Source organism: Canis aureus, chromosome X (assembly GCF_053574225.1).
Source record: "Canis aureus isolate CA01 chromosome X, VMU_Caureus_v.1.0, whole genome shotgun sequence".
Taxonomy (NCBI): domain Eukaryota; kingdom Metazoa; phylum Chordata; class Mammalia; order Carnivora; family Canidae; genus Canis; species Canis aureus.
In genome coordinates this window covers 8,896,685-8,922,021 of record NC_135649.1, presented here as the reverse complement: position 1 = coordinate 8,922,021, position 25,337 = coordinate 8,896,685, and the positions used below count along the sequence as shown (strand labels likewise).

The 25,337-nt window shown below is 42.5% G+C and overlaps 1 long non-coding RNA gene across 2 annotated transcripts in view; it reads right to left on the bottom strand.

The window, feature by feature from the left end:
• Positions 1-11,944: 11,944 nt before the first annotated feature.
• LOC144308610 (uncharacterized) overlaps positions 11,945-25,337 on the bottom strand; it is a 38,565-nt gene continuing 25,172 nt past the window's right edge. The window contains exons 2-5 of one of the 2 annotated variants that reach the window (XR_013375020.1): positions 16,980-17,061; positions 16,087-16,241; positions 12,416-12,531; positions 11,945-12,311 (exon numbers count right to left, since the gene is read on the bottom strand). This is a non-coding gene — a long non-coding RNA (uncharacterized LOC144308610). The remainder of the gene's footprint in view (positions 12,312-12,415; positions 12,532-16,086; positions 16,242-16,979; positions 17,062-25,337) is intronic. The other variant, XR_013375021.1, reaches the window with a different exon arrangement.

Below are 25,337 nucleotides of genomic sequence, written 5' to 3'. Positions count from 1 at the left end.
ACTGCACTGGGATTGAGGAATGGCTGGCTATATACTTTTTAGTTAGTAGGGGTCAGGGATAATTTCTCTAAGGAACTGGAAAGCAAGGTTTCCAGGACCTTGAGGGGCTATTGTTAAGGTAAGGTTGCACTCAGGCTTTTAATGAAACATCAAGGAGCCATGAGTTCCTTGACAAACATCATGCTCTGTACTACTTCAGGGATTTATCAGTGGGCTGCAACTGTACAGAAATTTAATTTTAAGCTACATTTCTCTTTCCTTTGTTCTCAACATCATCTATCACATAGATATATAGAAGTATACATCATCTATCACATAGATGTATATGCACCTCGTATAGAAGAGGATGCCCATGCCACAAAGGATCTTTTCCTGGATCCCTGGCATCCATTCTACAGCCCAACATCTGAAAATCACAGCCACCAGAATCAGATATATACTACTCTCACCTCTTCAAGAAAAAGAATTCCAACAATTTATCGAGAGCTTACAGAAAACCAAAGACCTTTCTATGTGCTTTACATGGCTATCTCCTTCAATCTAACACAACTCTGCAGAACAGGAACTTTTATTATCTGCTTCCTACAGATATGGCAGTTGAGGCTAAGAAGGTACTGGTCCCATCTTAAGTAACAAAGCCAGGTTCTGAGCCCAGTTCTCCCTGACTGCAAAACACGTACCCTTTACATTCAGTGCACTGGGCGTGGGATCTGCTTAAGACTCTTTCTTCCTCTGCACCGCTGCCCCCTGCCCCTGCTTGTGTACACACACATGCATGCATGCTCTCTCTCTCAAAAACAAAAACAAACAAAAAAAATCAGTGATTTTTTAAAAAGTAATTGAAGAAAATACTAACCAATCTCCCTAGTGTGGCTCATATATTTTATTTCAGGAGGAAAATTGTAAGTTGTAGGAGACAAGATAATTATGTAAAATAGTAACAGTGGTAATAGTTATTGATTACTTATTCTGTAGCACATATTATCACTTTATCATGATTAACTCTTTAGGATTTTATTTATTTATTTGAGAGCAGGAGGGAGGGAGGGGGGAAAAAGGGAGAAAGGGGAAAAGAGAGATGGAGAAAGATCACACACAAATGGGTGAGGCCCAGAAGAAGAGGGAAAGGGAGAAGCAGACTTCCTACTGAGCTGGGAGTCTGATGCGGAACCCAATCCAAGGACCCTGAGTTCATGACCTGAGCCAAAGTCAGATGCTTAACTGAGCCACCCAGGTATCCCTATCACAATAACTCTTCAGAGTGGGTACAATGATTATCCCCATTTTACAGATGAAGAAATGTAGGCTCAGAGATAACATAATCTATGTTTAAATCTCAATCACCTTGTTTGATTCCAAGGTGTTAAGACTTAGCCACATGCTACACTGATTTCCGACCAAAGTGCTGTGGTGAAGCAATACAAGGGTCACAAAGCTTGATGACTGCACATTCCACTGGGAGGTCAAGAAGAGGTCAAGATGCTGTGAGGTCGATGGGTAACGGTCCAGGCTTAGAGCAGCCCCTATCAGCTAAAAGCAGATGAACTCACAAGTAAATCACAAGGGACAGAAACAAAACATTCTCCAAATGACATTGACCTGAGCAAACCCTCTGCTCACTTTCTGTCCAAAGGCACCTTTCTGAAGTGTGCTGGGGAGACAAGAAATAGGTTAGGAGATTCTCAAGCCAAAGCCCACCAGGATTCCCTCTAGCAAACAGCTTTCCTTTCAGATCAGGTCAGCCTTCATTTTCACATTGGCTCTCCATATGCTAGAACTCTGTAGGTTGGAAATGTACTCTACACCAGCGTCTGCTCTTGTCGGGTATTGTTGTATTTAATTCAAATGGAACTATATGTGCAGTCCAGGACATAGAGGGTAAATGAGAAAGGCTTTCAGGGAGTATGTTCATCATCGTATGAAAAAACTGCAGTGTCGTAATGAATTTAAATATCAAGAAGAGAGAGGAACCTCAAGGCTTCATGGAAGTGATGAAGAAATCATGAATCTGAAGACAGTCTGCTTACTTCATTCACTATAATGCACACTGGGTACCAACTACACGCTAAGTATCTGGGGGCCAGGCTTTTCTATAGCTATTATCTCACATAATCCCCTCCACAGTCGTATAGGTAGGGCACACTTTTTACATGAAGTGACTCACCAAGGAAGTGAAATAGCTAGGATTCAAACTAACTGGGTCTGGTGCCAAATCTGAAATCCTTCCTTGGCCCCTTAGCTATTTGGGTGACACGTTCATCTGTTTGGTGAAAATGAATCAATTCTGATTTTATGAATGCCACCTCCTCCCTTTCTTTTCCTATGTTTTGACTATAGTGGCAGGTTGTTTATAAGTGTAGGACTGACTTTACTTTCAGATGTAAGTGCTGAGCTCTCCAAAGAGTCTAATCCCTATAGGTCTGTAAAGTAGTCTTTAAAAAGACTTTTCAAAGTTCAATAAAGAATGACAGATGGGAACACATTGTGAACAACATATAATAATGATGTCAATCAAGATACAAAGAAAAAAAAAACAGTATTTGTTTCACAAAATAAAAACCAGTTCTGAAGGTTACTCCTCTTTTACTTACATAAAAGCAGATTACAGAGGGGTGTCTGGGTGGCTCAGTGGGTTAAGCTTAACCCATCTTCCTTGGGTTCAGGTCATGATCCCAGAGTCCTGGGATCGAGCCCTGCATCAGGCTCCCTGCTCAACGGGAAGGCTGCTTCTCCCTCTGCCCCTGCCTTCTCTCTCTCTCTCTTACACGCTCTCACAAATAAATAAAATCTTTAAAAACCCAGATTACAGAGACAGGATCCAAAATTATCTCAATGGGCTAAAATGATAGAACATTAAATTTAGCACAGTGAAAGTTAATGTAGCTAAATATGAACCCAGTATTTGGACCAAAATGAAATAAAGTAAGCAGAAGTACTGCCTAAGTATGGACTTAAAGATATTTGACTAACCAATAACTGTTGTTTTTTTTAAAGGTTTATAATTTTCTGGAAGCCCAGAATGAGTCAACAGTGTGACAAAGTTGCTGAGTAGTGATTATGATTTTATGTAATATCAGAAACATTCTCTGTATAATAAAAGAAATGATAGTCTCTAGTCTGTGAGGAGCAGGTCTCACATAAGGTTTTTTTTATTTTTAAATTTTTTTTCACATAATGTTTTGATCAGTGTTTAATTCCATATTCTGAGATGCTAACATGCTAGATTATATCTAGAGGTAAATGATCAGAATGGTAAAGAGTCTGGAACCTTTGGCAATGGAAAAACCGAAGTTGTCTGGAAAAGAAATAAATTAGCAGGAGCAATATTAATGTTTTCAACTATTTAAGGGAATAGCATGCAAAAAGAACGGTATGGCTCAAGAGGGACAAACTAGGATCCTAGCTCAGTCAGTAAAAATTTTAAGATAGTAGATTTTTACCTGACATTCAAATAAACTCTACACTAGTTAGAATAGGACAAAAGTACCTTCATGAGAAAATGACTTTGACATCTCTAGAGGTCAGAACATCATTTATCAAAACTGAGACAATTACTTTAGAGAGAAGATCAGGTTTGGAAAAGTTCAAAGGAAATTGTTGGTTCTGAGTCTCAGTATTCCTATCAGGCCTGCCCAGTAGGTATCTGAGTACTGTCTGCTATGATGTATGGGGTCTCTATCTAATGTAAACTTTACATAACTGCATTGAAAATTAGACACCAAAAAAGAACAGGTGACATCGATGGGGCTGGAACCATTTTAGCAACTCTGTCTTTAGAAGCACATGGTCTTTTGAACTAGGGGTAAGAGTTAAGATAACCAGAAATTTATAAAGAGTTACACTCCCTATGTTAAGAGCATAGACCAGTACATTGTTTGGATTTTGCTAGCTAGAAAAGGGGCATCATTAATGCACAGAGATGATGAGAAATGCGGACAATTCTACATGCCTGGCAGGATGGTGATGGCAGAGAAGCTGAGCCATGGAGTGAGGACTGGAGCTAGGAATTTGGAAAGCTAGCATATGAAGGCAAAAAAGATTCCTCAGAAGCTGAAGCCTCCTCTGGAAGAAAAAAGAATAGAGAAATGAATAGGTGAGACTTTGCAAAACCCCTGAAAAACTGGGAACTAAGAGTTGATGAATGGTCTAGGTGCTGATGTCCGAAAGTGGAGTGGCTTCTTGGCAGGGTAAGCACCATGACAGATGGTGTTTGCTTGAGAAAACGTGACAGGAAGGAGAAACAATGACTGCTTACTTTAGGACTTAGGGAGAAAAGGAATTAAAAGTATCTAACGAAGAGGCATCGGGGTGGGTCAGCTGGTTAAGCGTCCGGCTCTTGATTTAGGCTCAGGTCATGATCTCAGAATCCTGAGATCCCCACATCGGGTTCCGTGTTGGGTGTGGAGCCTGCTTGGGATTCTCTCTATCCCTCTATCCCTCTCCCTCTGCCCCTTCCCCACCGACTCATGCTGTGCCCACGGCACCCCACACACACATGCACACGCGCGCGCGCGCACACACACACACACACACACGGTATCTGAAGAACTAGAGGCAAATAATTATTCTATGAAAGTCTATCATGTTTAGGGAAATCACTGAAAACCAAGTAATGCAGTATGACCCATGGGTATCCATAGCAACCAGGACACAAACCGAATTCTCAGAATGGGCTCTAGTTTTACTGGGTAGCTTTTAGAGAAAGCCTTTCCAAATATGCCAGAGAAACATACTGAAACAAAGCTTCCTGGCCTGATGGAGAGACTTGTTTTGTGGAACCACGAAAATATTCCTGTTGTGCTTATTTGTAGGGTGCAAAATGAAGAGGGGGCAGTGGACAGGGGCAGGAAGGCAGGTACACAAACTGAGCCCCACTTTGTGTCAGGCCCGTGCATGGCATTTTCACTGATACCTTCGCATTTAATCCTCGCACTGACACTATGAGAAAAGTATGATCATCGACATTTTACCATGGAAGGAAACAGGCTCACAGGTGCAAAGAGACTTGCCTTAATGAGTAAGAGGGAAAAGCCAGGTTTCAAGCTCAGGTCTCCAAGAGAAGGTCACAGAGTGGCGAAGAGAATGGAAATAAAGTATGAATGGGCAAAAATCTCTTGGTGAGAAAATGCAGTACAGTGGAGAGCATTTGACACAAAAATCCATGGTCGTATAAACCGAAAGCAAGAAAGTGCTTTAAAAGCCACACAATGGAGATAAGATGAAGAGAAACTGGCAGTGCATCCCAGGCTATTTTGCAGGACCTGAGCCATCATCAAGGACTGGTCATAAATGAAGAATATTAAAGACAAAGTGTTCTGGTAATGACAGCAGTAGGCAGCTGTTATCACTCAGCAAATCGCCCCCTTTTCCCTCCTAGCTCTTAATAGCTGACAACAAACCCTGCACAAGGCACGGACAATCAAAAGGGGAGAGCAACCCAGAGTGGAAGCTGGGCAAATTCCCAAGGAAGAAAACAAAGACATGGCAATAGACTCAAAGAAGTCAGAAAAAGCCAAAGTAAGAAGTGAAATGCAGCTTGTAAAGACACAAAGGAATGGAGAACGAATAACCATTGAAGGGCAAACATGTTTCCCTGGAGTGGCTGCAGAGGGAAGCTATGCAAGTCAGTACACACATATCTGAGTCTAGACGCCAGAGCTCCGAAAAGGGGTCTGAGTGTTTTAGGAAGGAACTTGCCCTAATGCTCTGGCAATTACAGTGATTAAGTAATACAGATCCCCAATTACTTCTGCAAGGAAACAGCAGCGCCACATAAAGGGAGTACAAGCTGCTGTCTGGGTGCAGGAGACCAGGGCTGGTGTCATGGACCGAGGCACTTGGAGATTTTCCATCTAACCCTCTTATTCTCAGATATGGAAATTAAGATTCAGAGTGGTTCAGTGATCCCATGTTCCCTTTAAAGGACTGTTCAGGATGGTAGAAACCTAGAAGTAATCGGCAGAGGGAGGACTGCTGCTGCCAAGACCCTGGGTGAATACTGACATTTAAAAATCCCAACCCAAAGACACCCAGAGCAATCCCCTCGGACCTTCAGCCCGCAAAGAGGAATGTTCTTCTTGAAGATAACATGAAAATGACAAAGTAAATAAAACTTATGCCACACTCTTTGAATTTATCTAACTGAAAAAAGAATTTAAAAATTCAAAAATAGCATAGAAAAGGAAAAATAAAAATGTGGCTGATCTAGCCCTCAGTGCAAAAGCAGAGATAAACAAGTTATTGTGGATGTGTTAATATCATCTTAGGGGAACTGCAGATCATTATATGATTTATTTGAAGCTTTCTTTGTTTCTTAACTTGCTACACTGTGATTTTCTGAGACCCACACATGGAGTGGGAACACCTGAAAACAAAAGCAGAGTAAGACAATTTAGGACTGCAAAATAAAATGCCTGTAACTCTAATTTCCTATGTGCTGTGGGAAGAAAAAAAAATATGTTCTGATCAAAACCATCATGCCATCATGCCAGCTTGGGTCAGGCGTGGTCAGGCTAAATTGAACCCGAAATTACTCCCAGCAGAGGGGAAAGTATTTGCTAAGAAGAAACATGCTTGTATTAAACTGCATGCCACCTGCTTCCTTTGACAAAGATTTCATGTTATGAAACAAGTGTGAAAGCTCAGTTATTCTGGAAAACATTATAATGAAACTCTAATTTCCTGTTATCAATTTTGTCGATTACATTAAAGGGAACATTACTGTGTGGCCTGGCATTCTGGATGTTTCTGCCTTCTGATTGGCCGCAAAGACTATTGCAGCCCAGCAGGCAGGATCTTCTAAGTTCAAAGTAACCATCAGTGATTTCTGAATTAAACTCCAAATTGGTCAAAATCATGCTGAGCCTGACCCAACAATAATCAGAGGGCAGACATTTTTCAAATGGAAGAAGTGGCCAAAGCAATGACATTTCAGACACTTTGTCTTGGGGCTGAGGGCCATTTCATGACAAACAGGCTACAGCATCAAAACTGGCAAATGATGCATGGAGATATTTATTCCTGGTCTTTGTAACTGCTCAGGCTTTATAGGAAAGGGAACTCCAGTACTCCCTTGCTGTTCACTGCCCTAGTTCTCAACTACTCTGCCATATTTTAAAACCCGCGATTTCCAAACACATCTCTTGGCTATTACTTACTTACTTACTTACTTATTTATTTATTTATTCATGAGTGATAGAGAGAGAGGGAGAGACACAGGCAGAGGGAGAAGCAGGCTCCATGCAGGGAGCCCGATGCGGGACTTGATCCCCAGTCTCCAGGATCACACCCCGAGCTGCAGGCAGCGCTAAACTGCTGAGCCACCGGGGCTGCCCCTATCACTCCCTCTTTTGACTATACTTCAGCCTAGATGTCTAGGCACCATCTTCTTGGTGTCTCTTCATTTGGGATTCAGGTCCTGCTTCTGGCTAAACTAGTTTAGGTACAAATCCCTTCCCAGCTAGACCAGGTCCTGTGCCTGCCAATCTTGGTTGGATGGCCTCACTGCTTTCCCCCTTCTGCCACCTTAGGCAGCAGCATATCCAAGCTGCCAACCAACATGGCAGGGGAAGTAAGGTGGGGAGGAGGTGGCTTTCTGCCAGTCTTCATATGAAAGCCCCTACTGGGTTGAATTTACCAGTGGCAAAGTTACAAGGTAAAACTGTTATCACTGGCTACCAGGTCACCCTAACATTGTCATCACTCTGGTTTTCCTAGATCTATCTATTGACCTGGGACCATATCCCCTGCCTCTTCAGTCTTGAGGGAAGCACCAAACCTCTGTTCTCCTGAGCTCTTCTTCCAGTGATTCCTGAAAGAAAGGACTCTAAGGAGAATTAGGAATTGGTCCCTGATCCGTGTCATCTATGCAGACATGCCACTTTCTCAGATTTTTCCTCAGATAACTGAACTGGTGGGGGATCATATTCCCTTTCCCTGTCAATGGGGAAATGGCTTGGTTTGATCAACCACAGGTACCAGAGTATCCTAGATCTGGTCCCTAGAAAAACAGAGGCCAATTGCTCCTTACAGTTATCCTGTGTGACCAGCCTTTGACATCTATGAAGTTTCCAATTGAGGCAAACTTTTGTTTTTGTTTTGTTTTTGAGAGAGAGAACATGAGTGGAGTCGAGGGGAGGGAGAGGAGGAAAGAGAGAGAATCTTCAGCAGACTCTGTGCCCAGTGCAGAGACTGACATGGGGCTATATCCTACGACCCTGAGATCATGACCTGAGCCAAAATCAGGAGTTGGGATGCTTAACCAACTGAACCACCCAGGTTCCCCAGTTGAAGCAAACTTTTCAGATGTTCCTGGGTGACTAGGATTTTTGGCAGACCAAGAAGAGAGTGAGGGGATCCCTGGGTGGCTCACTGGTTTAACTCCTGCCTTCGGCGCAGAGCGTGATCCTGGAGTCCCAGGATCGAGTCCCACGTCAGGCTCCCTGTATGGAACCTGCTTCTCCTTCTGGCTGCGTCTCTGCTTCTCTCTCTCTGTATCTCTCATGAATAAATAAATAAAATCTTTAAAAAAGAGAGAGAGAGTAATGTTTCTGGTAATTAAAAAAGCATATCCCAGGTACAGAGATTCCAAAGGGCATGATGTGTTCAAGAACTAGCTAATAGGGGATGTCTGGGTGGCTCAGTTGGTTGAGCATCTGCCTTCGGCTCAAGTCATGACCCAGGGTCCTGGGATTGAGCCCCATGTTGAGTTCCCCGCTGAGCAGGGAGTCTGTTTCTCCCTCTCCCTCTGCCCCTCCCCCTGCTCATACTCTTTCTGTCTCTCTCACTCTCTCAAATAAATGAAATCTTAAAAAAAAAGAACTAGCTAACAGTCAATGGCTGGAAGGGGGGTGAGGAATGGGGACAGCACAGCATTCAAAGTTTGTGACGAATAACTTGGAAAGGTCAATGGGCTGCTAACGATGAACACACTGAGTATCTTGTTACAGTTTAGACTCTGCTCTGTAGGCAACAGGAAGCCACTCATGTTTTTGAGTAGAGGAATGGCATGGTTAGAAAGACCGCTTGAGTCACAAGAAAAAGGATGTGTGGAGAGCGGAGACTGGTGTCAGGCCACTTAGGAAACAGCTGAGCCTAAGGTCAGTGTTTAACGAAGGGGGATTCCACAGCCCTGCAGGAAGGATGAACTAAGATTTGAAACTACCATATGCAAGGAGGCGGCCCTGCAATAGGTTAACCTTGCTCCCCTTACTTGCAAAATGTAGATCTTAATCCCTGTCCTGCTTCCTTAGCAGAGATGTGGGGAGGACTCAAGGACACAATTGAAGGCAGAATCAACAGAAAACTGTTAGAGAGGCACCTGTGTGGCTCAGCGGTTGAGCATCAGCCTTCAGCTCAGGGCGTTGCCCTGGAGTCCCAGGATCAAGTCCCACATCAGGCTCCTCTGGAGGAGCCTGCTTCTCCCTCTGCCTATGTCTCTGCCTATGTCTCTGCCTCTGTCTCTGTGTCTCTCTCATGAATAAATACATAAAATCTTTTTCCAAAAAAACCCAGAAAGCTGTTAAGAGAACCAAAAAGAACTACTGATCATGATACTACAAGAGTCTATATTAACTGCTTCTCGGTCCCGCTGCATGCCCGCCAGCAGTTCTTCCTCTCTTACCGCCAGGCCTCCAGTGAGTGGCGGTCACGTGGAAGGCCTGCAAGTAGTCAACAGAGCAGGTCCTGTCCCCTCCAAACATGCTCTCTTCTTCCTGTCCTTCTCTACACTTTTCCTTTTTCCATCCACCTAGCCCTCCTGATCGTCCGCCTCCTGGGCGAGACTCCTTGCTTACTTCCCTCTGCCATTCCACATGCTCTGTTTCCCCTGACAGCCCACTGCCTCCTCTCCCCATGTCCCCACCACACCGGCCCGTACCCTCCCAGGCTTTGAATAAGGCTCCCTCTTATTCATCCACTCCTGGGCCCCTGCTCTGTGGTTCTCTGTGCTCTGGAAGAGCTGCGTGGAACAGAGACCATGTCCTCACTCCTCCTACCAGGCATGCGCAACAGCAAGGGCCTCAAATAAATGAGGACCTGGTCCCTTGAGCCTGGGCTGTCCTGAGGGATCAAGTCCATGTTGCCTCACCTAGATCTAGCCTGCGAGCATCCTGAAATACAGAAGATGACAAGGGTAGGAGTAGCACTTTACATGGATGACCTCACTTCTTACGACATCTCTGTGCAACAGGTTACATATATGCTACAAATGAAGCCAAGGAAATCACAGGTTAAGAAATTTAATAAAGTTCTTCAAAGAAGATAAGCCAGTCCTTGCCGTTTCTATAACATTTTATAGTATAAGTGTTTACTGGCCATTGAAGGGAGTCAGAAGTAGGAAATACAGAGTAGACCTTATTATACCCATGCAAAACGGTCTTCCTATCACAATCCACTCAGAAGAAACAATGAGGATGTTTTACCTTTAAAACAACATAATATGGGATCCCTGGGTTGCTCAGTGGTTTGGCGCCTACCTTCGGCCCAGGGCGTGATCCTGGAGTCCCAGGATCGAGTCCCATATCAGGCTCCCTACACGGAGCCTGCTTCTCCCTCTGCCTGTGTCTCTGCCTCTCTATGTCTCTCATGAATAAATAAATAAAATCTTTAAATAAAAATAAAATAAAATAAAACAACATAATATGAGAGGCACCTGGATGGCTCAGTTGGTAGTGTCTGCCTTCAGTTCTTGTTGTGATCCTAGAGCCTTGGGATGGAGCACTGTGTCCCTTCAGCTCTTGTCCTGATCCTGGAGTCCTGCGATTGAGCCATGCGTCGAGCCCTGTGTCGGGGGCTCCCTGAGATCATGGGTCTTTCCCTCTGCCCCGCCCCCTGCTCATGCTCTTTCAAATAAACAAAAATCATAAAAACAAATAAACACAACGTAACATGAGTTTGTAATATGAGTTTCTTATTCGAGTTTGATCCCTTTTGCCATGAATGAAAGAAAACTAACCCAAATTAGGTTTAGCCAGAGCAGGATTCATTGGCTCACATACCTGAGTCCAGGGATAGGGCAGTCTTACAGCATGGCTCGATTCAGGGTTACATTGGGTTACAGGACCCAGCTTCTCTTTTCTGCCCTCTGCTGTGCTAGCTGCAGTCTCTGGAGCAACATGTTTTCCAGATGATAGCCAGACCTCTCAAATCTTCATCTCTCAGGTCCAAGACCAGTTAGAAAGACAGTATCTTCCCAAATGTCCTAGACATTGTATTTCACTCGGTTTTATTAAACTATATGCCCAAGTCTGAATAAGTACTATTGTCATATGGGTTGAGTAGGATATGGCTGATGGTTCAGTTCAGGGTCACATGCTTTTTGCCAACTGAGTTGTGGGATGGGTTGTCACCTGAGCCAAATGAGCAAAGAATGGGGGAAGAGTAGAGTCTCAAATGGCTATTTCCTGTTAATGTAAATGGATGTATGTGGCCAAAAAAATAACAAAATTCCTCTATATGTCTCTACTAAATAAATGTCTCATTAGAGAAGATTAGTAACTATTAAATACTAATAATTCATAGCATCTATTGAGTCCTTGCTATTTACCAGGCACCATGCTGAGCACTTACAGGTATTATCTCAGCATACCTCATGACAAACTTCTGAGGTTAAGTACTAACTAGCAGGATCTAAATCTTACAAATGAGAAAAATGAGGCCAAGGGCAGTGAAGTCACTAGTTCAAGGTCTCATAGTTAGTAAATGGAGGAACAGGGATATTGACTCAGGACACTGACAAATGCTAACACTTTCCAGGTTAATGTATTTGTTAGTATAAGAGAGTTCAGATGGAGAAAAAGAATCATGCTCATGGGGATCAAAGTCTTTACATGGAGACAGAACAAAGCTCCATGTTTAGTGACCAGAAAAAGACCCCTCTTTTTTTTAAAAAAAAGATTTTGTTTATTTATTCATAGACAGAGAGAGAGACAGAGAGAGGCAGAGAGAGAGGCAGAGACACAGGCAGAGGGAGAAGCAGGCTCCATGCAGGGAGCCCGACACGGGACTCGATCCCAGGTCTCCAGGATCACACCCCAGGCTGCAGGCAGCGCTAAACCGCTGTGCCACTGGGGCTGCCCGAAAAAGACCCCTCTTAAGAGTTGGGATAATTTGGCCAGTAGGTAACAAAACATTTGATTAAAAATAACTTAAATCATGGAAATTTATTATCTAACCTCTCCAGAAGTCTTGAGGCAGGCAGTTTCAGAGTTGGTGTTCCTCTCTACCATCTAGTATTCAACCACTGGTCTGTCCCCTCATAGCTGCAACATGGCTGCAACAGCTCCAAGCATCCCATCTTCATATGATTCTGTCTAAACACAAAAGGTGAAATTGCCCCTTCAGTGTCTCCTTTTCATGAGGAAGAAAAACCTTTCTTGGGAGTCCCACAGCTGACATCCTCTTACATTTCACTGACCTGCATGGAGCTCCATGCTCTGCCCTGAACCAATCTCTGCTGAAGGGGAATGGGTTCCTCCCTCCAGAAGGAAAAAGGCCCATCTTCCTAGGAACAGGGTGAGGGAGGTGAAGACTCTAGGGTAAAAAAAAATAAAGGCACTGACTCTACAGGCAATCCAGGCCATCCAGGCGCCCCTCATATTATATTGTTTTAAAAGTAAAACATCCTCATTGTTCCTTCTGAGTGGATTGTGATAGGAAGACCGTTTTTGCATGGGTGTAATAAGGTCTACTCCCTATTTCCTACTTCTGACTCCCTGCAATGGCCAGGCAACCCTCGGACTGCCTCTTACATTTGGGATACCCCAAATGATCTTGAGAATGAGGGCATCCTTAGGTTTCATGCCCTCAGTGATTCAGTCACTTTATCTAGGCTCAGCCCTGCTCAGCATACTGCCTCCTCCCCACCCTTGAACAAAGTCAAGCGTTGTTTCAGAATAAAAGATGGGGAAGATGGCCTTTACAATGACAGTCAGTGTTTCAGGAGCAGCCAGACTTGTCATGCCTCAGCTGTCAAGCAAGCACACAAGGCCTTAGTCTAACTTCTGATGTTGGGCTTTTAACATCTCTGGGGCTTTTAACTGGAAGATATTCAAGGTTCCTCTTAGCTTTGAAGTCTGGAGCACCTTCTTAGATACTTTTAAATCAAATGACATTCATGGCGACATCTGCTGCTAAAGTAGCTGAACAATACAGAGACGGATGCTATTTGATCCCTTCTCCATTACCACTTCTCTCATCCCCTCCCTCCCCACCAACACATACATGGCATAAATCATAGAGGAGGGGCACCTGGCTGGCTCAGTGGGAAGAATGTCCAACTCTTGATCTCAGGATTCAGAATTCAAGCCATACGATGGGCACAGAGATTACTTTTTAAAAAATCATACAGCAGTTAGTAGTATTTTTGCCAGGTGGAGAACTACAGTGGACACCATGGGGTACCACCTAGCTTATCCACTTCCAGGACCAAAATACTCATTTCCTCAGCAATTGGGAGAGTCAGTGACTGATTTTTCCCAGCTGAGTCAATTTCCAGAAACTTCTTACGGCTGGAGAGATAAACTGCTCCAGCTGTAAGAGCAGTGGCTGGGTGGCTCAGTCTTTTAACCATCTGCCTTCAGCTTGGGTCATAATCCTGAGATCCTGGGATCAAGCCCCACATCGGACTCCACAGGGAGCCTGTTTCTCCCTGCCTCTGCCTCCTTCCCTCTCTCTGTCTCTGTCTGTCTAAATAAATAAATAAATAAATAAATTTTTAAAAATTTGCTCCCCCAAATCACATCTCTTCCTCTTGGGTAGCCTATATCCAATGACCAGTTGAGGTGGAGGGGGTACTTAGGGGTGGGATACGGGGAGTGGTGAGTGGGAGGAAAGTTGTGGAAATGGCAGTAATGAATGGTCCTGGCTCTGACTCCAATTTGGGACAAACTTGGGTTTTTAAAAAAGATTCTATTTATTTGGGCAGCCTGGGTAGCTCAGCGGTTTAGTGCCACCTTCAGCCCAGGGCCCGATCCTGGAGACCCAGGATCGAGTCCCATGTCAGGCTCCCTGCATGGAGCCTGCTTCTCCCTCTGCCTGGGTCTCTGCTTCTCTCTCTCACGAATAAATAAATAAAATCTTAAAAAAAACATTCTATTTATTTGACACACACACACACACACAGAGCACAAGCAGGGGGAGCAGCAGGGAGAGGGAGCCCCATGTGAGGCCCGATCCCAGGACCTCAGAATCATGACCTGAGCCAAAGGCAGACGCTTAACCTACTGAGCCACCCAGGTACCCTCAATGTGGGACAAACTTGCAGAAGTATTTCAGTTCCAAAATTCTGAGGTATTGGGTTGAAACCTTTGTTTTCACTGCACTAAGTCTCCTGCTCAGTCTTCCTACCATCACACCCCCACAGGTGCTGATCCTGAGAACAATCATAGGTAGGGGTGCCTGAGTGGCTCATTTGGTTAAGTATCTGCCTTTGGCTCAGGTCATGATCCTGGCATCCTGGGCATCCTGGGATCTAGCCCAGCATGAAGCTCCCTGCTGAGCAAGGAGTCTGCTTCTGCCTCTCCCCCTGCTTGCTCTCTTGTTCTCTCTCTCAAATAAATAAAATCCTTTAAAAAAATGAAAAAGAGACTCACAAACTTCTGCATACAATTCTCCACCTCAGAATTTGCTTTCCAGAGAATATAAACTGTGACGGGGGAACTACAAACTTTTGTGGAAGATGGGGTTTTTTTCTTTCTCTTTTTCTGCTTCTTTCCTTTAATTTTTGGTCGTAAATACTTACATAGGTATCACCTTTAAGTAAAATAACACATAGTACACACACAATTGAGCACATTTCTTTGTGTTCAAGGAATAATGATGTTCCCTAAATTATTTCAGTAGGATTAACTAAGCTCCAAATAGTACTGCCTAGAGTCAAGACCACATGACACAAATCTGGAATGATTTTTTCTCTTTGGGTACATGATGAATTCCTCATTTTCAATTGAGTGCCTTAAATTGGAGTTCTGGTCCTGAGAGCCTGCATTCAACTATTTGGAAAAATGGTTCCCCTATTGGGCTCTTTATATGGAGGAAAAAGTCCTTGTCGTTGAAAACACTCATTTTTCCTAATGCATTTGTATTACTAGTTCCTGCCTAAAAATTAAGCAACCTTTCATAGGTCTCCATGACCTGAACGTTGGTTAATACATATTTGCTATTAATTTCAAAAGTATATACTTTATTGGACTTGGAATTGGTCCTGAGAGGGATTCAAACAGCAAGTGAGCAAGCCTTTGCCCCAAGGGTCCTGTGTCTGCATTTCTAACCAGAGGAGCTCAGGCTGACTGCTAAATCCCTTACACCAGAAGCTAAGCAAGAATGATATTTCCATGGACTGTCTTTAATGTTTGATGGAAGTGATGAGACTGCAATAGATTCATTAAATTTTTAGTTGTTATTCTGATCATAAACAATCTTTTTCGTTTGCATGACAGAAATAACGCACTGTCCAAACAGCGTGATTCATTATCCAGTTTCTTGGTCCCCTGCTCATTTCAGTTATCACATGAGATCAAGACCCCACTATGTTACAGAGAGCAATAACTGATAGGGACACCTGCTTAATTTCTTGAGAGTATTCATAGGTAGGACCTAGGTAAACTTTTGCCTTGATAAGAGCATTGTCCTCCCTACATGATCATTCTCACTTCAATCTCTTCAGACACTTTTGTCCTCACAACTGCCAAGGTGTTCATTTTATAAAATCTTTTAAAACAGATTTTATTTATTCATGAGAGACATAGAGAGGCAGAGATATAGGCAGAGGGAGAAGCAGGCTCCCTGTGGGGAGCCTGATGCAGGACTTGATCTCAGGACCCCAGAATCACAACCTGAGCCAAAGGCAGATGCTCAACCACTGAGCTACCCAGGTGTCCCAAGGTGTTCATTTTAAAGCCTAATTTCACCTAATACAGAACTGATGCCAGAAATGAGATGAAACTTATAACAAAAGTATGTAGCACTGCCTCAGTGGTCAGGCAACCTGATGACACAAACAGGCTGGATAACAAGAGATCTACTTCATTCAATGGCAAACATTTGGTACCATCAGTGCATTAACTTAATTACAGATGGTGAGCTTACCTTTGTTGGTGATATAATGGATGAGGATGAAATACAAAATGTTTGCAGCATGTGTTAGGTTCTGTTGACTCTGTTTGCCAAGACATTACATGAGAAAGATGACCTAAGAAAGAAGTGATTGGTGTCTGAGAAGAAGGATCCAGAGAACGGAGGCCCTGCAAAGTTGGAAAACCCACTTGGTTACACAACACAAATGATAAAGAGAAAGGAATAAAACAGGCTTAAAGACTAGTCAAGCTTTTCAAAGTGACTCCGGACAGAGACCAAAATAAGGGTAAGGGTCTTTTCACATGTTGTTCTAAATATTTTTACCCATAAATTGGGAGAGGTCTGGGGGTAAAGAAAGAAAGAAGGGATATTTGAGAATTATGTCCAGAAAAACTTTGTATTTCTAGTGCACAGAACTACATATAAATAGATTACTAAATTTGGAGATGATTATACTGTTGAAGAAACTATAAGCCTAGACTGAAGTGCCCTGGACTACTGTAGACAATAAACAAACTTGGGTCCTCCAACTTCCCATGAGTAGGAGGCCAACTTCAAAGGCTCACCAGCACCGAAACAGAGCTTTCTCCCCAAAACACATTTCAGGAAAATAATGAACAAGGAACCACCCCCTCCCCAAGGGCAGATTCAGAAGCCATGGAGAGCAACGAAAAGGAGTTCTCTCAGAGCACAGAATCAGAGTCTAATCAAGGTACTTTCCCAGGACGAAAGGTAGGGGACTTTCACAGCATCTTCCTAGGGGGATTTCAAAATTATCACAGCCCAATGACAGTTCTGTCTCCCATTCTCCCACTTTCTAAATGAGAATTGTGTTAACTTTTGCTGTGGTTAAAAAGCTTGCATGTATTAGTAGCTTATAATAATATGCATCATTTCTCACTTACAGGTTTGTGGGTCAGCTGCAGCTCACTGGGGTTCAGCTCCAGGCTACGTACAGTTGCACTGTGGTCTGCTCAGCATGTCTAGCTGTGGGATGCAGGGTGAAAGAGCAGCAGTTACCAAGGGCATGCTCTCATCATAGGGCAGGAACAGAGCACTAGAGTGAAAGCTAAGCCACACAAACACATTTAAAACCTCCAGTCCAGCATGGCATTAAGTTGTATCTGCTCACATCAATTAACCAAAACAAGGCACAAATAAAATCAGTGTGTGGATACACTCTATCCACAGGGAACTATTTTTTTTTTTCCACAGGGAACTATTTTTAAGGATAGGAAAGAAGGGGGAAATTGCGAATGCCAATTAGAATTTGCTAGCAAAATGTTTATTGCAGTTATTTGCATTTTGGGTAAGGGTGAGTGCAAGCAGGTGACCCACCTTTTGACCTACAGGCTGCCAGGCAAAAAGAGATGACATCAGGACCAGATAGAGAATACTATGCATCATCCTGAGAGCTTGGACTTTGAGCTAGAGACTGCGAATAGATAGAATTTAGGGCTACATCCCTTAGAGAGTGGCAGATTGCCTTCTATGAGTAGAAAGAAAAATGAACCAGTTTAAAGACTAAAAGAAAGACTAACAAAGACAATGCTAAGTGTCAGAGTGAATATAAGTCACCCAATAATTCATCCATTCTTGTTGAACTTGCACACGAGAGAAGTCTCCTGAAAAGTTCCCAATTTCAAAATTTATTTTTTAAAAAGATTTTGTTTTTAAGTAATCTCTATGTCCAAACTTACAACCCCGAGATCAAGAGCTGCATGCTCCGCCAACTGAGCTAGCCCAGGCATCCACCCCTTTATTAATAAATATTTTTAGTAACGGGCATGAAGATATACCCTTAATTTGATACTCACATTGAGATAATAGGTTAAAAGGATTTAAAGATTTTAACGATATTATGGAGGAGGCCGTATCTTTTGATTTTTCCTTGGTTTAAGTCTTGAAATTAAATTTGCCTTTATTGCTCAAAAACTGTATTTCACACTGTTTGAAGTTTAAACTCATTTTCAAGCCTGAAGGCTCACCAATTTCTAAACTCTCAACTGTCTTTCGCTTACGTTCAACCACCAGCTAATTATCTTATCTAAGCTCATTTCTTTTATAATAATTGGAGAAATGTAGACAAAACTTACCAAGACTTGAAACTAATATTCTGTTTTTCAACCTCTTCCCCTAAACTACAGGCTCAGTATATCTGCTGCCTTTCAGGCTACTACTACTTTTCAGGTCACAGTTTTACTAGAACTTTTTGTACTATTTGACATGTTCTCACTGACCTAGCTTCTGATGGTATCCTCACTGCCAAGAATACAACCTTTAAATCAATGCCACATATTTCATAGATTTTGTTGCAATGGCACCTCAATTCTGATACTGATTTCTGTATGGGTCAGGATAGGCACAGTTAAGCCATGGTGTCAAACCCCCAAATCTCAGTGGTTTAAAACAAAGATTTCTTTTTCATGTACACTGTATTTCAATCTTGGGTTTGGTTGAATATCTGTGGTTGCTGTTACAGAAGGTAAACAGAATATGGCACATTAAATACCAAGTTTTAAAGCTTCTGCCTAGGACATATTTCACTGACCCAAACAAATCATATGGCCATGCAGAGTTTGCCAGGACAGCAAGGCATTAACTCTCTTACAGACAGGGATGCCTGGTGGCTCAGTGGCTGAGCATCTGCCTTCAGCTCTGGGTGTGATCCCAGGGTCTGGGGATGGAGTCCCACATCAGGCTTCCTGCAGGGAGCCTGCTTCTCCCTCTGCCTGGGTCTCTGCCCCTCTCTGGGTCTCTCATGAATAAATTTTTAAAAAATTCTCTTACAGGGAAGCAAAAACAGATCATTGTGAACAGTCTACTACAATACCCTTTACCTACTTTTTTCTGTTGTGTTGTCATTTTCTTATTGGGGCAATATGCAGATTGCAATATTAACCCTGTGTCTCATGTTTTTTCTAACCTTGCCAACCATCTTTTAACTCTGCTTATGATACATAATGATGAATTTTGCCATACATAATTTTAGTTTTGCTGGAAGTATGCCAGATTACTTCTTTCTTCCTACCTTTCTTCACCCCCTTCCTCCTTTCTTTCTTTTTTGGGCTTTATGGCTTCTGGATTTCACATATTCCTCGGGAAAGTCTTAACAACCTCAAATGTTATATAGATGATCTGCTATAGATTCTTCTCTAATAAACTTTTAAAATATTTTAATCTTCAATACAACTGGATATTTTTTGTGCCTATATGGTATAACTGGAGCTTTTCCTTTTTTTTCCCCAAGTAAGATAATTGATAGACAATTTTATCAGTACTATTTATTGGGGAAAAAAAAACCTCTCACGCCAACCTGATAGACAACCACATACATGGCAAACGGAGAGGTGTCTCACTGGCCTAGGTGCTTCTGAAAAAAAAAAGTTACTATTTGTATCACCACTCAGCATCCACACCTCATCTTCATATCTATTATTCAAGCCTGGAATTGAAAAGAAATATCTCCATGTTTGTGGCAGCCCTTAGCTATGGCTGCTTTGAGATTTCCCCTGCTTTAGTTCATTAGTCAATATGATGTCTTCTATTTTTTTCTACCTTGTATAAATTACTCAAAATATCTGATGTCCTAAAAGCAGACTTTCTGATTTTTCAATGCTATTATGAATTTATTCTCTACAAGACATTTTATGTCTGGTATTTCAGCAGGATTTTGAACAGAGGAAAGGTAAAAATGTATATGTAGTATGCTAGTTCAAACCCTTAATCGGGGGTACCTAGGTGGCTCAGTGGCTGAATGACTGCCTCTGGCTCAGGTCATGATCCTGGGGTCCTGGGATGGAGTCCTGCATCAGGATCCCAGCAGGGAGCCTGCTTCTCCCTCTGCCTATGTCTCTGCCTCTCTCTCTATTATGAATAAATACATAAAATCTTTAAAAAAAAAAACCCTGATCAATTTCTCCCAAAATACTTTGCTAGTAGATGTAAACCCTATATATGAATATTTCCTGGATTCTTTTCCCCCAATGATTCTCTTAGGCCTATCCCTTTAGTTCACCAAATATGCCCAGACATGCTTACATGCCAGAAATGGACAATCCGAGGCTATGACTCGTATTTCCCTGATACTCTACTAAAATAAACATTTCAATCTAGCTCCACAATTATACTAGGCATTGTACCTGGAGGCTGAATAGAAGAACGGAAAAAGAGATGCTTAGCTTCTGTTTCCTCCATATATCTAGCACAGAGAAGGTCAGTCAATGTTTGGTGAATTAACGTATGAATGAATGAATGGGAAAAAAAGTATCTCAAAAGAAACGAAAAAGAAGTAGGAATGAATGCTGAAAGCCTTAAAGTTTGATTCTTAATTTAAAGAGATCTATACACCAATGAAAGAATTTTGAGTGAGGAAATAAGTTACCATTTATCTAAGGATTTAAGATACAGCATCAAATAAGGCTTTTTAAGTGGAATCTTTACATTATATGTATCTGTAACACAGCTCATATCAAGAGGTCCTGTAGGATAATCACTGATAACCATAATCAGAAAAGATGAACTCTTACCTCCAGAAATTTCCTGGATAATTATATGCGATTAATATATATTTTTAGATAATGTTAATTCCTCTTTCAAATTTATTCTGGATTAATAAACTCAATATTTACAAAATGCTAACAAATCAAGCATAGCAGGACTACTCTGAGGATTATTCTAATGGAGATTCATTCATACAAGAAAGTGTAAAGGTGTGATTAGCAAGATGTGCCCCTCCCCTCAAAAGATGTCCACATTAAAAAAAAATAATAAAGGTTGAACACATCATAATCCCTAAACTTTGAAAATATGTTACCCAGTGTTATGGGTTGAACCCTATCCCCACAAAAAGATATGAAGACCTAACCCGAAGCATTTCAAAATGTGATGTTACTTGGAAATAGGGTCTTTTCTGAGATAACCAGGTTAAAATGAAGTGGGTCCTAATCCGATCTGACTAGTATCCTCATTAAAAAGGGGAAATTTGGACACACAGTCTGTGAAGACTCACAGGAAAAGGATGTCCATGTGACTACAGTCACATGGCTTAGAGCACAGACCAGCACCAGCCAGCCAAGAAACAGGACTTCAGGCCTATAAATACAAGGAACTGATTTCGGCCAACACATTCAATGAAACTGGAAGCAGTTTCACCCCTGGAGTCCCCAGGAAGGAACCCAGCCTCGCTGACAGCTTAATTTTGGCCTTATGAGATTCTAACCAGGGGATCCAGCTGAGCCATGTTGTACCCTGACTTCCGACTGACAGAACTGTGAGACCATCAATAAGAGGGTTTCTTTCTTCTTACATAAAATATACAGAACATTTATCATTTTAAGCATCTATTTCAGCAGTATTCAGTATATTCACACTGTTGTACAAATATCACACTGTCTTCACAACACTTTCCTTAGACGACAGCTCCACATTCTCCTCTTCTCACCAGCCCCCAGTAACCTCAGTTCTACTTTACATCACTGCATAGTTCACTACTCTAGGTACTTTATATAAGTGGAATTGTACACTATTTGTCCTCTTGTGTCTGCCTTATTTCACTAAGCATAATGTCTTCAAGGTTAAGTGGGTCTTTTTAACCCACTAAAATAACCCCAATTATTCCAGGAGTTTTGTTTGCAAAATGAAAATGTGCATTCTTATACTAGAACCTCTTGTGCCTCATATCCTATAGGCCTACCTTTTATTCCAGTCCTTGCTGTGGTGAGCAGTCTTTTCAGCCACCTTCTGATACCTCTGGCTCCCGGCCCCAGGGCCATTAAATGCTGTTATAGTAGAGGCATCTGTGGAAACCTGCTTGGCACTTGCAATATGTTCAAACATAGAATTTCTATGAAGTGAGCACCGCGTAAGGCAACCATTGACCAATGAAACAGCAGGAGCTGGTGGATAAATGCTCCTTTCATCCATCTTCTAGAAGAGAATTGTGCGATGTATTCTATATGTTTCCTCAGGGGGTCCACAAGCACTGAGACTCTGCTGACCCAGTGGTAATTCCTCCCTTATTTCGCTCTTCTCTCGTCTTCCACTCCTATTCTCCGAGACCATCTCCCCAAAGAACACTTCATGTGACTTCTTGTCTCGGGCTCTGGATTCTGGGGGTAAACCCTGATTAAGAAAATCACGAGGGGATCCCTGGGTGGCTCAGTGGTTTGGCGCCTGCCTTCACGCTCAGGGCGTGATCCTGGAGTCCCGGGATCGAATCCCGCATCGGGCTCCTGGCATGGAGCCTGCTTCTCCCTCTGCCTGGGTCTCTGCCTCTCTCTCTCTCTCATGAATAAATAAATAAAATCTTTAAAAAAAAGATCACAAAAGGGGGGCACCTACGTGGCTCAGAGGGCACCTATGTGGCTCAGAGGTTGAGCATCTGCCTTTGGCTCGGGTCATGATCCTGGGGTCCTGGGATTGAGTCCCACATCAGGCTCCCTGTAGGAGCCTGCTTCTCCCTCTGCCTCTGTCTCTGCCTCTATGTGTCTCTGAGTATATAAATAAAATCTTTAAAAAAAAAATACTTGGGATGCCTAGGTGGCTCGGTGGTTGGGTGTCTGCCTTCGGCCCAGGGCATGATCCTAGAGTCCTGGGATCGAGTCCCACATCAGGCTCCCTGCATGGAGCCTGCTTCTCCCTCTGCCTGTGTCTCTGCCTCTCTCTGTGTCTCTCATGAATAAATAAATCTTTAAAAAAATTACTTGAGTCCATGTGCTTCCAGACTCTTTTAGGAGTACTTCACAGATCTGCGTAGTGAACTACATCTTTGGATTCCCAGACTAAGGTGATGGCCTTGGTGACTAACATGAATTGAGATTCCTGATTTTACTATGGCCAAAGGCTAATGTGTAATTAGCACCCTGAGTGGGATCTGGAAGAGAAAGCTTCATATTTAGAATTCAGGTGATGTTAACATCTTTTATCTGAAAGGTCTGGATTTTATATGGTCTTTAGGACAGAAGTTTCCACTTGTTACTATATTCCTTCATACTTTAGTTTTAAGAAATTAGTAAGGGGACAAAAGACCTTTTCTGAAGCACTGAATATGGTGTCCTGACAGCAATTTTCAGTTCTTTTTCCTGCCTTTTTTATACAACTGAAGCCCTAAAGGGACATTTGCCAAACATTGTAATTCAAAAATGCAGTTGTAACTCCCATGACTGCACTGACATGAGGATAATTTGGAAGGAGTACATCCCTCAGGATAATGTGAAATTAAACTCTCAAGCATGATGATGGCATAATCCTTTCATTAAGGAGCAAACAAGATCGAGTCACTAAGAAAAAAGATGGAAAACATGGGGAAAGCAAAGCACTTCCGAAGAACTAAAACACCAAAAGTTTCCTCATTTTGCCTTTCTGGAAATCTTCCATGTTATACAAAAAGATATTTTCAGGAGGAGATTTTCCCTGGAGGTGCTACCCACAGCAAGGCCAGTGAATACAAAAGCAGGAAGGCTCTGGCTCTGAAGCCAAGGCCTAGCCCTAGCCCTGGCTGGTGGATGAGGACCTGCTGGAAAGCCAGGGTTTCAAATCCCCAGATGCCCAGCCCCTTTTCGCTGAGTGCAGTTTTCTCAGCTTCTGTCAGAAATGAAGTGGGAGAAATTCACATCCCCTTTGTGAGAAATCATGGAAGGAGAATGAAGCACCCTCCTGGGGCAATAGGGGCGAAATGGAGCTGCTGCCAGGAGACCAGAGCTGCTTTTTCTTTCACACAAAAGCCACTCTCCCTTGGGTAAAAAATGTGTCCATGATGTTGCTATATGGCTAATAAAGTGTATCATTAATAATTCAAGAAAATAAAATAAAACACATTCTGGGGTGAAAAACCATCCACTTCATAGGATCTGTGTGAAATAAAAGTAATGCTACGAAAGACATGAACAAATGGATAATAACTTATTTAGAAGGCACCTCTGTGTGCTTTTTTTCCCTTATAGTAAAAGTATTTTTTGTTATGTGTATAGTTTACAATAAAGCAAGTATCAGAATGAAGGATATTTATATTTATTGGTTGTTATGCTTTCTGGAATTTTTTAAAAGTTTTCCTTATATGCTTTGTGTCCCCCAAAGTCATTCTGTTGCCTGTCCTACTAACACTCACACCATTTACTAGTAAGAACAATCTCTGCTTTTAGTTTTTATTTGTTATGTGGTCCATAACAACTGATTTGCACAGAAAATTAAGAACCTAGAGCTCCTCTCCACATATTTGTCTCCAGGGGGACCTCAGTAGGACCACCACCCTTTCAGGATTTGGTCCATTATACTATCTTCAAAGATAGATCCATAACAACCAGAGAATGGAGACCCTTCTGCCTCCTTTGTATCACCTTCTCAGATCCTCCATGGTAGCAAAATATTACACTTGGGAAGCACCCGTTACAAGACCTGGAGTCCATGTACTATAGCCTTCTTTCACTCAGCAAATTGACCCAACCCAACAGGGCCTATGGCTCTTCACAGAAAAAAAGTGACAATGATGCAAATATGGTAGTTATGCAAACTATCAGAGCTTAAGGATTGATAGCAACATCTATCACTGTTTTTACTTCAAGCCTTCAAATCAAAATGAAAGATTACAGAGGAAGTGAGCCTTGAGGGAAGAGAAGGATTTGAAGAGATTCTACACATTTGGAGGAGGGTGGGAGAGGGAAGGAGGCAGAAAGAGGAGAAAGAGGGACAGAGAGGAGGGTAGGGGGAGAAATGAGGTAGGATGGAGGAGGAGAGAAGTGGGGAGGGAGAGAGAGAAGCATAACGACTAGATGTAGCAGGACATATTAAAAGCTACTGGGGGCGCCTGGCTGGCTCAGTTGGTGGAGCATGTCACTCTTGACTCTTGATTTCCGGGGTTGTGACTTCAAGCTCCATGTTGGGGGTCAAGACTACTTAAACAATAAAAAAAAAAAATTTTTTTTTAAGTTTTTTAGGAAGAGAGTTTTCAGTAATTTTTATTTTATTTATTTTTTTTTTAATTTTTATTTATTTATGATAGTCACACAGAGAGAGAGAGAGAGAGAGAGAGGCAGAGACATAGGCAGAGGGAGAAGCAGGCTCCATGCACCGGGAGCCCGATGTGGGATTCGATCCCGGGTCTCCAGGATCACGCCCTGGGCTGAAGGCAGGCGCCAAACCGCTGCGCCACCCAGGGATCCCCCCAAAAAAAATTTTTTTAAATAATTTTTTATTGGTGTTCAATTTACCAACATACAGAATAACACCCAGTGCTCATCCCGTCAAGTGTCCCCTTCAGTGCCTGT